Raw genomic sequence first — 15,947 nt, forward strand, 5'->3', positions numbered from 1 at the left:
TGGGTGCTGGGAACAGCGCCGGTGGCTGGGGCTGCAGGTGTTTGGCGCTCCCATTGCGGCATCCTGCGTCTTCCTCGCGCGGTGCTAGTGATGTGGTTTGACCGAGATCCACGGAGGGCTAGGGAGCGGGCGTGACGGCGGCAGTTCGGCGCGGAGGCTGCTGGAGGTTTTTGCGCGGCGTGGTTGTTGCGGGGCCGGCTCGGCAGCGGGTGGGGACGTTGGTGGGCTGGGCGACTGGGGCTTCTTCTGATCCCGGCCCTCTTCTCCTACCATCTGCCTTTCCCCTTCCCTGGGCTGGTTTTCATGGTGGAACTGGCCGGTTCTGCCTGCTGTTGGCCGGCGTTGCCTGTTGCGGTGGGGAGCAGACTCTCCGGCGGGTTCCCCCGACGCTTCTCCTGGTCGGCGTCCCTAGGGGCGGCGTCTAGGCGCCGCACCCTTCCTCTTGGTAGGGTTGGGCCTCTAGCGACGACGGTGTGGAGGTGGTTTGATGTGGGGGCGAAAGCGTGGACGACGACGTCTGCAGACGTCGTTCCCTTCCTGAAGGCGTCCTTTCCTACCTCTTCTCCTACCGTACTGGATGTTGCAGGTGAAAACCTTCCTTGGCGGACTACCATGTCGGCGCTTTTAGCGCCGTTTCCTCCTTGGGGCGTGGCTAGGCATTCCAGTTTCGCGATTGATCCTTGCTGGTTGGTGTCGCTCGGCAGGACGTCGTTTAGTTGGGTTGTTAATTGATAGTTGAGTTGTTTAGTTGGGTCGCTTTGACCAAGTTGGATGAAGTAGTGGTGTGAGTTGTGATAGACTAATAGTTGCCCAGTTGTTGTACCAAAGTTGCTAGGATGAGTGGAGCACTCTCCTGAGTTGTATGGTTTTTGGACCTAATTTCCGCTCAAAAAACTGGGTGGGCATTTGCTTTTTTTTTCTTTCTTCGTCTAATAGAAATCGCGGTAAAGCTTTTGCCGTCCTGTCTAAAAAAAATCTCAAACTTTTAGAGCAGTCCCATCTAGGTCATCAAACTAAAAAAGAGACTATATCTGAGTCCTTCATCTATTGCTGCCATGCTCCCGAGGTCCAAAACCCGCCGCACCAGCGCACGCTAGGATCTGACATGGCCATGCCATAGTGGTAGCTGGACACTGCAGCCTGCCAACTTCTAAAAAAAACCTATCCTTTTTTCTTTCTCACTGCCAAGTGCCTGCACGTGTGGAAGCTGCTCGCCGTGGCCGCGGGCAGTCTCAACGCGCACTGCCGCGGGGCTCGGGTCCAGCATCAGTGGTGTGCCTCCTTCCTCTCCTGCCACCGCAACCCCTCCTTTGGCCGCGCGCGCCTCCCCGTCGCGCACCGTCGCCGCCTCCTCCCACTTCCGCTCCTGGAGCACGCGCCGGAGGTGGCATGCAATGCAATGTGTCGCAGCCCAAGGACTACGGCAGCGGCGGCGGCTAGAACGGCAAGCCGGTGCAACCCATGGCGCTCGGCCTGCGGCGCTTCTTGGCCATACTCCTGCTCTCCTTCCTCTGCGTGGGGAACGACAGCCTCTGCTGCGACCGCACGTCTCTGCTTCGGAACTCCACGACGGAGGAGGAGCGGCTGATATAGGGCAACGTGTACCACGAGTTCAACGACGACATCCTGCCGCTGTTCGTGACAGCGAACCACCTCCAGCGGCGCGTGGTGCTGGTGATCCTCGAGTACCACGACTGGTCGACTTCACCGCCGACCGCCGTTTGCCAGTGTGCACTGCTTCCGCGAGCTGACCGTGGACCCGGTGAGTACCGTTCTGATAGAGATAGCGTTGAACTCGGCTTGGAAAGTAATCCTCCCGAGCTCATCCCTGCATGCAACATATCATGGCGTGCTGTGTGCATGCCAGTAGGGCGAGATTAGCTCGTCCGCTCCTTTCCTTTTTCTGGCTTTCTATTTTTAGCGTCGAGAAAAGCATCGCGGTTACAGCACCAAGATCCAGTTTTTTCCTGAAGGACCGGAAACGGCGACCAAGGGGAGGATGAATGAGAGCTTCAAATTTCTTTCGAAATCTTCGACCACTGTCCTAACATCGATCCCTAAAAAACATACACGAAAGACTTGATGACCACGACCCTAGAGAAGGGTGGATGCTCCATCAGAACACAACGGGTCACCACAGAGCAAACGGAACACAGATCGAAGCCCAAACGAGCAAACTCCTAAAAAGAAAACAGCACTGCTCCTGCAAATATCGAACACGTCCGGAATTATATCGGACACGTCCACGTCCGGAATGATCTCGGACACGTCCAGTATTTTCAGCAGCAAGCTGATCAAAAGAGAAAAATCCAAAACCCCGTCAAATGGTGTCCAAAAATCATGAAATTTTAACCATAGCTCTTTAGACACCAAGGGAAGGTCTCCACCAAATTTCAGCTCAAAACTCCAAAGTGAGAAATATCGGACACGTCCTAGATCATATCGGACACGTCCGGTATGAACGAGCAGTTTCTCGGGAAAAATCAAATCAAGCCATAACTTGATCAAATCAACTCCAAATGACTTGAAACTTTGCACAAGGGTTCACAAGCGAGTAGCAAGGCAACCACTAAAGTATCATGGCCCGAAACAAACTCTAACTCCGTGAATCGAAGGAATTGAAGAATCCCCAAAAAATAGGTCAAGAACTTAAATTGCCCGGATCTACGATCTCGTGGGAAATTAGTGGATTTCCTTCAGTGGAAAGTTTCTACTCATGTCATTGATCAATCCAAGGCAACAAGAACGCACCAAAACCATCCCAAAACGAAGAAACGAGAGGGAAAACAAGAAGGGATAAAAGGAGCTCGTGAAAAACACCAAAATCACATCAAGAACACAACTAAATCATGAATCCCGGAGGGCATACGGTGGTTACGACCACCGATTCTTTCAAAACCAAGTCACAATTTAAGTTGTGGACCTCTCTCATACATGGGAGCAAACTAGAGGAAGAAACCCTAAAGGAGACAATGAAAACTGGAGGAGGTAAGGAAGATGGGGGCTCCCTCATCCTATTTAACAGGGCTATTACACATTTCCAGTTTTGCCCCTGGATACAAATGAGTTGAACCGCTAAGCCCAAGGGCGTTGTTGTCCAACCCGGTGTAATCTTGATCCGACGGCCACCGCGCCTTCTCATCGGTAGCTTCGCCTCGACGCGAACTCCCCGATGCCGCCACGTGTCGTTCGTCCCTCCTCGGAACCTCCGCCCGGGTTTTGAGGCCCAAACCCGTAAACCGTCCATCCGATGGTTTTAAGGTCCAAACCATCAAACCGTCTGTGAGTAGCGTACTCCATACGCATCCCCCGCCATCCGACGCGTGTCACCGCCGTCCTTGACCGGTCGGCCCGCCAAGTCCTCCTGAGCCTCGCTCGACTCACGCGTCCGCCGTCTTGACCCGGTCAACACCGTCACTCCATGTCTTCTTGCACTTGTCGATGTCCCAAGTGTCAGCCACCGCGGCTAGTCACCCGGCCTCTGGGTCCCTTGGTCTAAGCCTCACGTCCGTCCTTCACCGCTCCCGGTCTGTCGGCACGGCACGTCCTCCTTGACCTTCACCTCGCCGTCGACCACCGCATCCGAGCTTCACACCTGCACAACACAAGCCAAAAGACATGTCGCACACATAGCTTTCGCCATGGTAGGGTTAGTCACCACTCAACCTACTTCGTGGATCACATTGACAATCACTCATCATAAAACGAACACACAAGGGTACTTGTCAACCTTGTGTTCGCAATCTCCCCCTTGATGAGTGCATTGTCAACACCAATACACGAACGGCTTGAGCAAAAGAAAAAGAAGAAGAAGAGAAAAGAAAGAACTCACCCAAATGACCAAAAGCCAAAGAAAAGCCAAGAACCGGGTCATTTGAAAATGAGCAAAACTTGGTCCCCAAAGACATGGGCAACGGCTCGACGCAACCAAGTAAAACAAAGCTAGCCCTCAAGAAGAGGCAACAGGCTCAACACCACTAGCAAAGCTCGAAAAACCGAAAAACTGCTAGACCCTCCAGAAGAGGCAAAGGCTCAACACATCTAGCAAAACACCTCAAATGCAACTCCCCCTGAACAAGTGCAATCTCTCTCAAATGAATGCATATCTCTCAACTTTAAGTGAAATTGGAAGTTTCTTCCCCTTGTGTCATTTCCCCTTGTGTCATTGTGAGTGTGGAAAACTTCTCCCCCTTGTTGACACATGCACTTATCAAGCTAGAGCCCAAAGATTGCATCTCCCCCTCAAATCATGCTATGAATGCAAAAATGCACGAATGCAGAAGCTTCAAGATTATAGTAAGTAGATTGAAAAGAGGCTCTAGTTGATGCTGTCATGTATATATAGCAACACATACAAGTGCTAGCAAATGCTCAAAGTGACCAAATGAGACGAAATATGGCATTTAAGCAATTTTGATCAAGTTTGAGCAATTTTAAAAGAGGGTTCACCACCAAAGGAGCACATAGCAAAAGTAGACAGGAGATCGACCTTGTGCTACACATGTATGCAAAGTGAACTACCCCAAACAAAGTTCACACATCATGTCATGAGACAAACTTGTGGTTTGATCAAATTTTAGACACCAATTGAAATTTATCGGAGTTATGCAGCTTATTACCAAAGTTTGTCAGACAAGTGTGTGCGGGAGGTTATCTGTGCCATCAAAACCTGACTTAGCGACCATGTCAAGCCTATGCCAAAGGCAATCAGAAACTTAAGACAATGATCTCGGTATCCATTACAGAGCTCAAGTTCACCAATAAGTGCAATTTGGAGCTGTCTCGATACTCTGACATAGGATAGTACAGACCCATCCCGATCTTTTCAAATCACTGAGTTTGATTTTCAAGTTTTAGCACAAATTCAAGTTTCTCAAGCAAGTGTGTAACTCAAAGTATGAGCCGTAGCAACTAAGCATATACATGAAGCAAGAAAAATATCTCGACACATTTTACACATGCTAGTGCCACAAGTAGTGGTGAACACATTTCATGTTTCAACAAGTTTTAATCAAGTTCACAGTTTGGAAAACAAACTTAGCTCATAACATGTATCAATTGATCAAAAGGAGCCTAAGCCAAAAGCACATCATTGTATATCCATAACATCCCCAACAAGAGCATAGTGTCAATCTAGCTACTATAAGGATGAAGCTCAGGATGCAATATGATACATGATGATATGATATGCAAGAAAGATATAAAAACAAAAACAAAGGCTAAACTACAAAGAAAAGCAAAACTAGAATACAACAACCAAAATTCCCCTCCTCTAAAAAGGGAAACAAACTCCAAGCTCCCCTCGCAAGCGAGCAAACTGGGCTTGGTCAAGTGGTTTGGTGAAGATATCTGTGAGCTGGTTTTGGGTATCAATGTGGTGCAGATCGATATCACCTTTCTCATAGTGGTCACGCAAGAAGTGAAAGCGAACTTCTATGTGCTTTGTCTTTGAGTGAAGGACTGGGTTTTTGGCTACACTTATGGCACTGGTGCTGTCACAAAACAAAGGCACTCGCCTAAACTCTAACCCAAAGTCTCTCAGAGTAGCTATCATCCAAAGCAACTGGGAACAACAAGCAGCAGCAGCAACATACTCTGCTTCTGTGGTGGATTGGGCGACGCTAGACTGCTTGCGAGAAGACTAAGACACAAGAGAAGATCCAAGAAACTAACAAGTCCCCGAAGTGGACTTCCTCTCAACACGACAACCAGCATAATCCGCATCAGAATACCCGCAAAGAGAAAGAGAGGAGGAGGCTGAAAACCAAAGACCAAACTCGGGTGTGAAACGAAGGTACCTGAGGATCCGCTTGATGGCTTGACGATGAGATGTGCACGGCGAAGACTGAAAGCGCGCGCACAAGCAGACTGCGAACTGGATGTCCGGTCTCATCGCCGTTAGGTACAGCAGGGACCCGATCATGCTTCGGTATTCCTTCTGGTCCATGGCTTCTCCCTCCTTGTCCTCATCCAGGGCCGTCGTGGTTGACATGGGCGTCGAAAGAGGCTTGGCCTCACCCATATCAAATTTCTTGAGCACGTCCTTGGTGTACTTGCCTTGGTGCACGAACGTCCCCTCATGAGTTTGCTTGATTTGCAGCCTGAGGAAGAAAGTCAATTCGGCCATCATGCTCATCTCAAATTCCCTGCTCATAGTATCTGAAAACTTGGCAACAAGAGCATGAGAAGAGCCACCAAAGATTATATCATCCACGTATATCTGAACCAAAAGGATGTCTGTGCCTTGCTTGAGGAGGAACAAAGTCTTATCTACGGAACCCATCCTAAAACCCTTATCAAGCAAGAAAGCTTTCAAACGCTCATACTAGGCTCTCGGGGCTTGTTTCAAACCATACAAGGCTTTGTGGAGTTTAAAAACATGGTTGGGGTACTTTGGATTTTCAAAGCCAGGGGGTTGCCTCACATAAACCTCTTCCTCTATGTACCCATTCAAGAAGGCACTTTTTACATCCATCTGATACAGCTTGAACCCTTTCGAAGCTGCAAATGCTAAAAGAATCCTAATGGCTTCTAGACGGGCAACAGGAGCAAAGGTTTCTTCATAGTCTATTCCCTCTTTTTGGCAAAAACCCTGAGCCACTAATCTCGCCTTGTTTCTCACCACCACCCCATCCTCACTCCGCTTGTTCTTGTAAACCCACTTTGTAAACCCACTTTAAACCCACACTTGGTTCCGCTCAAAGTTCTCTAACTCCTCATGCATAGCATTAACCCAATCAGCATTAGATAGTGCGTGCCCAATATCTCGAGGCTCAAAAGAAGCTACGAAAGCAGAATGAGCGAAATGGGAAATATGATAAGACTTGGAACGCGTTACCCTTTCGTCGATGTCGCCGATCATGGTCTGAGGAGGATGGCGTCGCTGGATATGTCGAGGTGCACCCAAAGACGAAGTTGCCTCCCCCTCATCCACAGCTGGGGCCTCCTCAGTCGATTGAGGAAGCGGCTCGCACGTACCCCATGAAGTAGAGGTGGAGGGCTCGGGGCCGTGAGCCGAAGTGGTCGAAGCTGGCTCGATCGGGGTAGCTGGTTGAGATGGCTTGGGATCATCCCAATCGATGTCATCGTCATCCTCAACGAAAATGTTGTCACCCATCTCTTCATCACCTGCACGTTCAAAGACAGAAATAGAAGAGGGCATGGTTTTGTCGAAGGTGACTTCACAAGTCTCCACGACACGGTTAGTCTCAAGATTAAGCACACGGTACACATGTGAATGAGAAGCGTAACCGAGAAATATACCATCTGAAGATCTAGATTCAAACTTGTCAAGATTACCTTGCTTAAGAATGAAGCACCTGCAACCGAAGACTCGAAAATGACTCACCTTGGGTGGACGCCCAAACCGCAACTCGTAGGATGTCTTCTTTAAGAAAGCACGAAGAAAAATGCGGTTTGAAACATGGCAGGCGGTGTTGATGGCTTCGGCCCAGTAATGCCTAGGAGTCCTATGCTCATCGAGCATCGTCCTGGCTATTTCAACCAAAGTCCGATTTTTGCGCTCAACAACACCATTCTGTTGAGGGACATAGGGCGAAGAAAACTGATGTTCAAGACCCAAGGAAGCACAGAAGATGTCAAACTGAGAGTTTTTGAACTCAGTGCCATTGTCACTGCGGATAGCTCGTATGGCATTCTTTGGTAACTCAGTTTGCAACCTCAAGATCAAGTCACGAGCATGAGAAAACGCTTCGTCCTTGCCCTCCATGAAAAACACCCAAGAATAGCGAGAAAAATCATCCACGATCACAAGAACGTACCACTTCCCTCCCTCTGACCGAACCCGAGCCGGACCAACAGTGTCCATATGGAGTAGCTCACCGGGTCTCGTGGTCATGACCTAAGTCACTGGAGGATGGGAAGTAGCCACCATCTTTCCGTGGTGATAGGGATGGCATACCAAATCCTTCTCAAACTTAAGTTTGGGCAATCCTCGGATCATGTCAAGAGAACTCAACCTCACTAGGAGATCGAAGCTCAAGTGACCAAGTCTCCTATGCCACTTCCACAAATCAGAAGAAGATCCGGCAACCAAACAACGAGAAGAACCAAAAGACTGAGAGAAATCAGCTCTGAAAACTCGACCGAAAGGAACGATCTGACAAACTAGATGTCCCTGAGAATTGAGCACACGAGAAAGTCCAGTCTTAAAGCGCACCTCAACCCCATCTTGAAGGAGTTGCGAAACAGAGAGCAAATTGAAATGCAGGCTTGAAACCAAAGCAACGTCCTTCAAGATAAAAGACTTATTGACCCGAATGGTCCCATGAGACAGCACCTTACCTTTGCTATTGTCCCCAAATGTGATGTACTCCTTGTATTGCATGGGGTCGAGGCTGGAGAACCATTTGGAACTTCCGATCATATGGCGCGAACAGCCAGAATCAACAAGCCACGTGTTCTCCAGGCCTCCGCTCTGCATCAATAGAAAGACAGGGGGTGAGCAAATGGCACAACACTGGGGTTAGTGAAATGAGGAGAATACCAGTGTTGAGTCATTTGCCCTAGAAAAGTGTTAGGAAAAACACTATGCATGCCATGTCCCATTGGTGAGAAGCGATCACCACGTGGGGGAAAACGTGGTCCGCTAGGAGTGTGGGACTGAAAGCCACCGTCACGAGGTCTAGAGTCATATAGATCATGACTTGGGCCACGCCGGGCACGACCACCACGTGGTCTCGCCACCTGAGGCCTAGCACCTTGAGGCATTGCACCTCTAGGCCTAACACTGTGCCTCTGAACAGGCGGTACATGTACGCCATGGGGAGGATGGTACATGTTCTGGTTGTTCAACTCGTACTCATGTCGCTCATCTCTCTTCCTCCTAAAGAAAAACTCAGCCAAATGACCATCTCTATGGCAATAGTCACAGTGGTACCTCACCTCTCTCTTGGATGGTGGTTGACTCACTCTCTTGTGGATGTGGTTCACTCTCTGAGGCTTTTTGGCTTTAGGAAGGGGTGCACTAGAGATGTTGGGTAGAGTATCGAGTGAGTTCCAAAAGTGGTTCGATTTGGGAACCCAAACTTGCTTGGATGGTGGAGCTTTTGGTGGTTCTTCAAACACACCATCTTTGATCATAGGCTTGGTAGACTCTGGTGGAGGGATCTTGATCAATTTGGGAGTGTTGGTGGGTTTCTCACTTGGGTTCAAACCACTATGTTCACCAACCTTGCCATAGACATGCTCACCCTTCCCACCTATAGCAAAGCCTACTCCCAATGAGTCAGTTCCTCGCCTGAACTGGCTCACCATCATGCCCAACTGAGGCTCACTGCACGACACCCAGCTCAAGATGGACCGAAGTTGTGTGTTTTCTTCCTCGGTTCCCATCTTGTCATGCCTGCAGGACTCAAGCTCCAACACCAAAGCTTCACATCGAACACATGTAGTGGTGGTGCTATCTGAGTTGGCCTTCTCAAACTCAGTAAGTTTGGCAACCTTCTCTGCCAACTCTGATTGCAAGCCTGAGCAGGACTTGCATGCACCGAGCAACCCAGAACGAGACTTCAGCTCATCACATTCATCAAGCAAAACATCATACTTGGATTGCAAGTCAGAGAGGTTAGACATGTGTATAGCGCACTCATCGCACTCCTTCTCCTCTAACACCACTACACCACTCTTGGCAAGCTCCAACTCCTTCAAAGCAACCTCTAGCTGGTCCTTAAACTCTTTTCTCTCGCGGGCAGCACGCTTAAGCAACTTATCTTGACTCATCAATGTATCATTCATAGTATCAAGCTCAAGCATAAGTGAGTCAAGTGTGGGCGGTACCTCATTTTCATCGTCGTCGACGTCGACGTCCTTTTTGAGCTTTGCTCCACCGTCAACCGCCATAGTGCAAAACCCACCACGGTTTGCACCGGCAACAAAGTAGAGACCGTTGAGCTTGTCCTCGCGCTTCTTCTCGGACTCATCGTCGGTCGAGGGAGAAGAAGAGTGATCATCGTCGGAGTCGTCGTCGAGGTCGCTGAGGGAGGCGAGGAAGGTGCATTCTTGAGCTTTGGCCTTCCTGCGGTACGCCTTCTTGATCGCCTCCTTGTCGAAGCCGCCCTTGGCCTTGTGCTTGCCGGAGGTGTAGTCGCGCTTATCCTTGCGCTTGCCGGAGTCGTACTTGTTGGTGAAGGGCTTCTTCTTGGGGTAGTGCGCGACAAAGTGGTCTGGATCTCCACATCCATAGCATCCCTCCTTCAGGCCACCACTGCGTCGGCGGTTCAAACGGTTGTTGTGAAACCGAGAGAACCGACTGATGACGAGTGCCAACTCATCATCCCCAAGAGACTCCAGCTGCTCCTCTATGACTGACATCAAGCACGACAAAGAGAAAGAAGCTTGTGAAGGGTTAGTCAATGAACTTGAACCACTACCTGAGACCAAAGCCATGGTTGGTGCAGAAGGATTCTTGAGCTTGGCTTGGGTTTGGTAGTCGATCTCTGTGGACTTGAGCTTGCTGAAAAGCTCGTCGACGGTGAGGGTGTCGTAGTTGGCCGACTCGATGATCGCCGACACCTTCACATCCCATACCTTTCGATCAAGGGCATAGAGAAGCTTGAGCGCCCTCTCATGATCACTATAAGGTAGGTTGGCCTTGTTCGCTTTCATTTTGTTGACAATAGTCTGAAAGCGGGAAAACATGGCATCGATGGACTCGCCATCAAACTGAGAGAAGTTCTCGTACTCGCGCTTGTACGTCTCGTAGAGTCTGGTCTTGACCTGCGCGGTCCCCTCGTGATAGCTCTGAAGCCTCACCCAGATCTCTCGAGCTGTAGTACAATCGGAGACACGCTCGAACTCAGAAAGCGAAAGACTTGAGAAAAGCACACTGCGAGCTTTGCTATTTGCGTTGTGCCGATCCTTGTGATCCTGGGTGGTACGGGCCGCAACAGAGAGCACAACGTAAGTAGCATCCTCGCAAATTTCCCAGACGAGCCAATCAATCCCTTGGAGATGCGCAGACATGCGGATCTTTCAATAAGGATAGTTGGACCCATCAAAGTGCGGTGGTTTGCCGGAACCACGCTCCATGTCGCCTTCGTGGATCACAGACCGATTAAGGTGGAATGATCCTTAACCGGCTCTGATACCAATTGAAGGACCGGAAACGGCGACCAGGGGGGGTGAATGGGAGCCTCAAATTTCTTTCGAAATCTTCGACCACTGTCCTAACATCAATCCCCAAAAAGCATACACGAAAGACTTGATGACCACGACCCTAGAGAAGGGTGGATGCTCCCTCAGAACACAGCGGGTCACCACAGAGCAAACGGAACACAGATCGAAGCCCAAACGAGCAAACTCCCAAAAGAAAACAGCACTGCTCCTGCAAATATCGGACACGTCCGGAATTATATCGGACACGTCCGGTATGATCTCGGACACGTCCGGTATTTTCAGCAGCAAGCTGACCAAAAGAGAAAAATCCAAAACCCCGTCAAATGGTGTTCAAAAATCATGAAATTTTAACTATAGCTCTTTAGACACCAAGGGAAGGTCTCCACCAAATTTCAGCTCAAAACTCCAAAGTGAGAAATATCGGACACGTCCTAGATCATATCGGACACGTCCGGTATGAACGAGCAGTTTCTCGGGAAAAATCAAATCAAGCCATAACTTGATCAAATCAACTCCAAATGACTTGAAACTTTGCACAAGGGTTCACAAGCAAGTAGAAAGGCAACCTCTAAAGGATCATGGCCCAAAACAAACTCTAACTCCGTGAATCGAAGGAATTGAAGAATCCCCCAAAAAATAGGTCAAGAACTTAAATTGCCCGGATCTGCGATCTCGTGAGGAATTAGTGGATTTCCTTCGGTGAAAAGTTTCTACTCATGTCATTGATCAATCCAAGGCAACAAGAATGCATCAAAACCATCCCAAAACGAAGAAACGAGAGGGAAAACAAGAAGGGACAAAAGGAGCTCGTGAAGAACACCAAAATCACATCAAGAACACAACTAAATCATGAATCCCGGAGGGCATACGGTGGTTACGGCCATCGATTCCTTCAAAACCAAATCATAATTTGAGTTGTGGACCTCTCTCATACATGGGAGCAAACTAGAGGAAGAAACCCTAAAGGAGACAATGAAAACTGGAGGAGGTAAGGGAGATTGGGGCTCCCTCATCCTATTTAACAGGGCTATTACACATTCCCAGTTTTGCCCCTGGATACAAATGAGTTGAACCGCTAAGCCCAAGGGCGTTGTTGTCCAACCCGGTGTAATCTTGATCCGACGGCCACCGCGCCTTCTCATCGGTAGCTTCGCCTCGACGCGAACTTCCCGATGCCGCCACATGCCGTCCGTCCCTCCTCGGAACCTCCGCCCGGGTTTTGAGGCCCAAACCCGTAAACCGTCCATCCGATGGTTTTGAGGTCCAAACCATCAAACCGTCTGCGAGTAGCGTACTCCATACGCGTCCCCCGCCATCCGACGCGTGTCACCGCCGTCCTCGACCGGCCGGCCCGCCAAGTCCTCCTGAGCCTCGCTCGACTCACGCGTCCGCCGTCTTGACCCGGTCAACACCGTCACTCCATGTCTTCTTGCACTTGTCGATGTCCCAAGTGTCAGCCACCGCGGCTAGTCACCCGGCCTCTGAGTCCCTCGGTCCAAGCCTCACGTCCGTCCTTCACCGCTCCCGGTCTGTCGGCACGGCACGTCCTCCTTGACCTTCACCTCGCCGTCGATCACCGCATCCGAGCTTCACACCTACACAACACAAGCCAAAAGACATGTCGCACACATAGCTTTCGCCATGGTAGGGTTAGTCACCACTCAACCTACTTCGTGGATCACATTGACAATCACTCATCACAAAACGAACACACAAGGGTACTTGTCAACCTTGTGTTCGCATTCCCCTGTGTTCTTGAGCGTTCGTGTGTTCGTGAATTCGCCGGAGCCAGGATCCTAGCCGGAGAGAGTGCATTTGATAAGAGTAAAGTATGTAGTTTTCATGTAACATTTATTTTTTCCCCCCAAAAAATCCTACAAGTGTATTTATGTTGAGACGGAGGATGTATTCTCTCCGTTTCCTTTGACCATCAGTTTAAAAAATATTAGATAAGGTCATAACATGATATTTATATTTTTGGATTCACTATAAGAAATGTTTTCATATCTATAATTCAAATGCTGTGAAACTATAATATTTTATAAAAAAAATAAATTGTTAAAAATAATAGTGTTTGATTTAGAAGAAAACAGTAATATTTGTTTGGCTGGCACGGACAGCGCATCCGCTCCGTGCCTAGCAGAACGCGAGGTGCTGACGGACCCACATGATTCGTGCAATAGCAGCATGCAGACTGACCGATGGAAATGGAATGGAGGACGCTGATTCAGTTCACACTAGTAGCTAGGAGCCAGCGTAGCTGCGCGCATGTCACGAATCCACGACGGCGACGGCGGCCAGATCCTCGTCCCGTCCCGATCCGGCGCGGTGAGCGACCGCTGCCCCGCGTGGGTGGGCATGCATGACCCCGGCACGGCGCACCATGCACGTCTTGTCGGTCGCCGGCCGGGCGCCGGTCAAACACGCTCCGGCGAGGCCTCACCCGGGCCACCAGTAAGGAGCGAGCGAGCCGCACAACGCAGGCCAAGCGCGTGCCAGTGCTCTCTTGTCCCTGACTGACTCGGTCAGTCTTCCCTCGCCGGTGGTGGGGGAATCCAAATTACTCTATCTAAATTTAGCCTATGCCTAGATATAACCTTCTAAACTAACATTTAATTCAATTTACTTCCTCCAACTATTTTAGTTGATCTAATTTACATCTTAAAAAGAATTTTCTTTTTCTCTCTATGCACAGATTGTGTTTTAGTTTCAAATTTATGAGGTTATAGCAGTGATTTTTTTTTTTTGAATAAAAAGGCAATAGCTCCGCCGCTCAATTAAAAAAGAGAGAGAGAAGTTCAACACAACACATGACATATCCATATCCTAGGGACACACTGCACACCCACACAACATCCCATACAATCAATAGTTAGTGGCAAAGCAGCTCTAGGGCGCGTTCGGCTGGCTGACCGGCTAACGCTGGGCTGGCCAGCGCACTCATAGTGACACTGTTCATGTGAATAGTATTTCCAGACAGAATAGTATTTTTTTCTCACAACAATCATTTTGTTTTGTATGATATTGTATCTCTAGTGTCATTTATTATCAGCCCGTTCAGTTGGCTGGTTCGTATCGTTGCTGGTTCGTGAAGAAGTATTGCTGGCCGGTTTATGTGAGAGAAAAATATTGTTTCGGCTGGAAATTTACGATCGTTTACGACAAGCCACAGCCAAACGAACAGGCTAATTTTCCTAAGCTACTAACATAGTGCATAAAAATAATATATTTTTTCTAATAACTCATAATGTTTTCTACCACCTCAAAAAAATTGATGTGAAAACTTAAACTTATACATGCAGAAACAAAGATAACAAATCTTGTAAAAGGGTAAACTAGACCAACTCAGTAGTTGGGAGTAAATCGGACTAAATATTAGTTTATGGGGTTACCTGAACCAATGTCAAACTTAAGGAGAGTAAATTGGACTTTTCCTACAAATGACTAGTACCAGCTTATTTATTTTATATAGATAGAAAATAATAGCAGTACTACTACTATTTTCTATAGAATTAGTCATCAAGAGCTAAAATTTAGTGGCTAAATTTAGATCGTGCGAACATTAGGCCTAATTAGAACAGGCCTTAAGATGAAACACCTTTGCACTCCGTTTACAAATCTGGATGAGTTATTATTATGACCAGTATACTTAAAAAGTTACATACATCGCTCACTTGTGCTATACGATAAGGGATGTTGTTGTATTCACTCATTTGCTCCCTTGTGTTATTTATACATAAAAGTCCAGTGTAGTACGGCTTCAAACAACAAATTTTTTAAATTATACGGTACAACGCAGACGCTCACAAAACATGCACACTCACTCCTATGAACATATATACGCAAATTGTATCCATGAGCTAGCAAATCTTTGAGATTGACGAAGTTAACGTTCTCTACCACGAAAAGCATAAACGCCGTTAAATCATGAAATATTTGCTCCACAAGAGTCGAATCTAGGACCTAAACTAGTATAGAGACTAACTAGGCTACGGACTTTTCGCTTCCAACAACAATATTAACTCCTTGCTATGGTCCCGTTCGGCTTACCTTATAATCCGTATTATTCAGTTTATTTTTTTAACCGGAGCAATATTTTCTTTTATAACAATTCAGCCAGAACAATGTTTTTCAGCCAATTCAGTCAAGTTTCAGCAAGCTGAACGGGACCTATATATCTAAAGAAGCCGCAATTTGTCAAGCAAAAAAAATAGTGGTTTCATATGCTCCCCCTCGTTCATGCGATAGTTACTTTGGACCCGTTCGCTTGGCTAAAAAATACGGTTCGAGCTAAATTGGTGTGAGAGAAAAATACTATTTCGACTAAAAAAACCAGCTAAACAGTGCCGCTTCTAAGGTCACCCAAACGGAGCCTTTATGACAAGTGGGCCAGCCACGTCATGATGACAAGTGGGCCTGCCACGCGCAGTTATGGCTATGGATGAAAACGGTACGGATATTTATTCGACCGTCCGTTCGACCGAACAAATATGAACACTTATCTGGATAGTTACTCGGATATCCGTTTTTTTTTCGGATACGGATACTAAAACGGATATCTTAGGCGGATATCAAATACGGATGTAATATCATCGATATCCGGCAGATATCGGATAATCCGGATAAGTGTCGGATATATCCGGATATTTAAAAACGGATATTATCCGGATATTTATTCAAAATTTAAAAATCACAAATTTGAACCATCCAAACTATCTCAAATGGAAAGTTGACCAAAACAACAATTGTAGATCTTGATGGGTTGAACAAACTTGGTATTCAAAACTTTTCAATTTGAAGTCATTTAGAGT

This window comes from Miscanthus floridulus, chromosome 9 (assembly GCF_019320115.1).
Source record: "Miscanthus floridulus cultivar M001 chromosome 9, ASM1932011v1, whole genome shotgun sequence".
NCBI classification, from domain to species: domain Eukaryota; kingdom Viridiplantae; phylum Streptophyta; class Magnoliopsida; order Poales; family Poaceae; genus Miscanthus; species Miscanthus floridulus.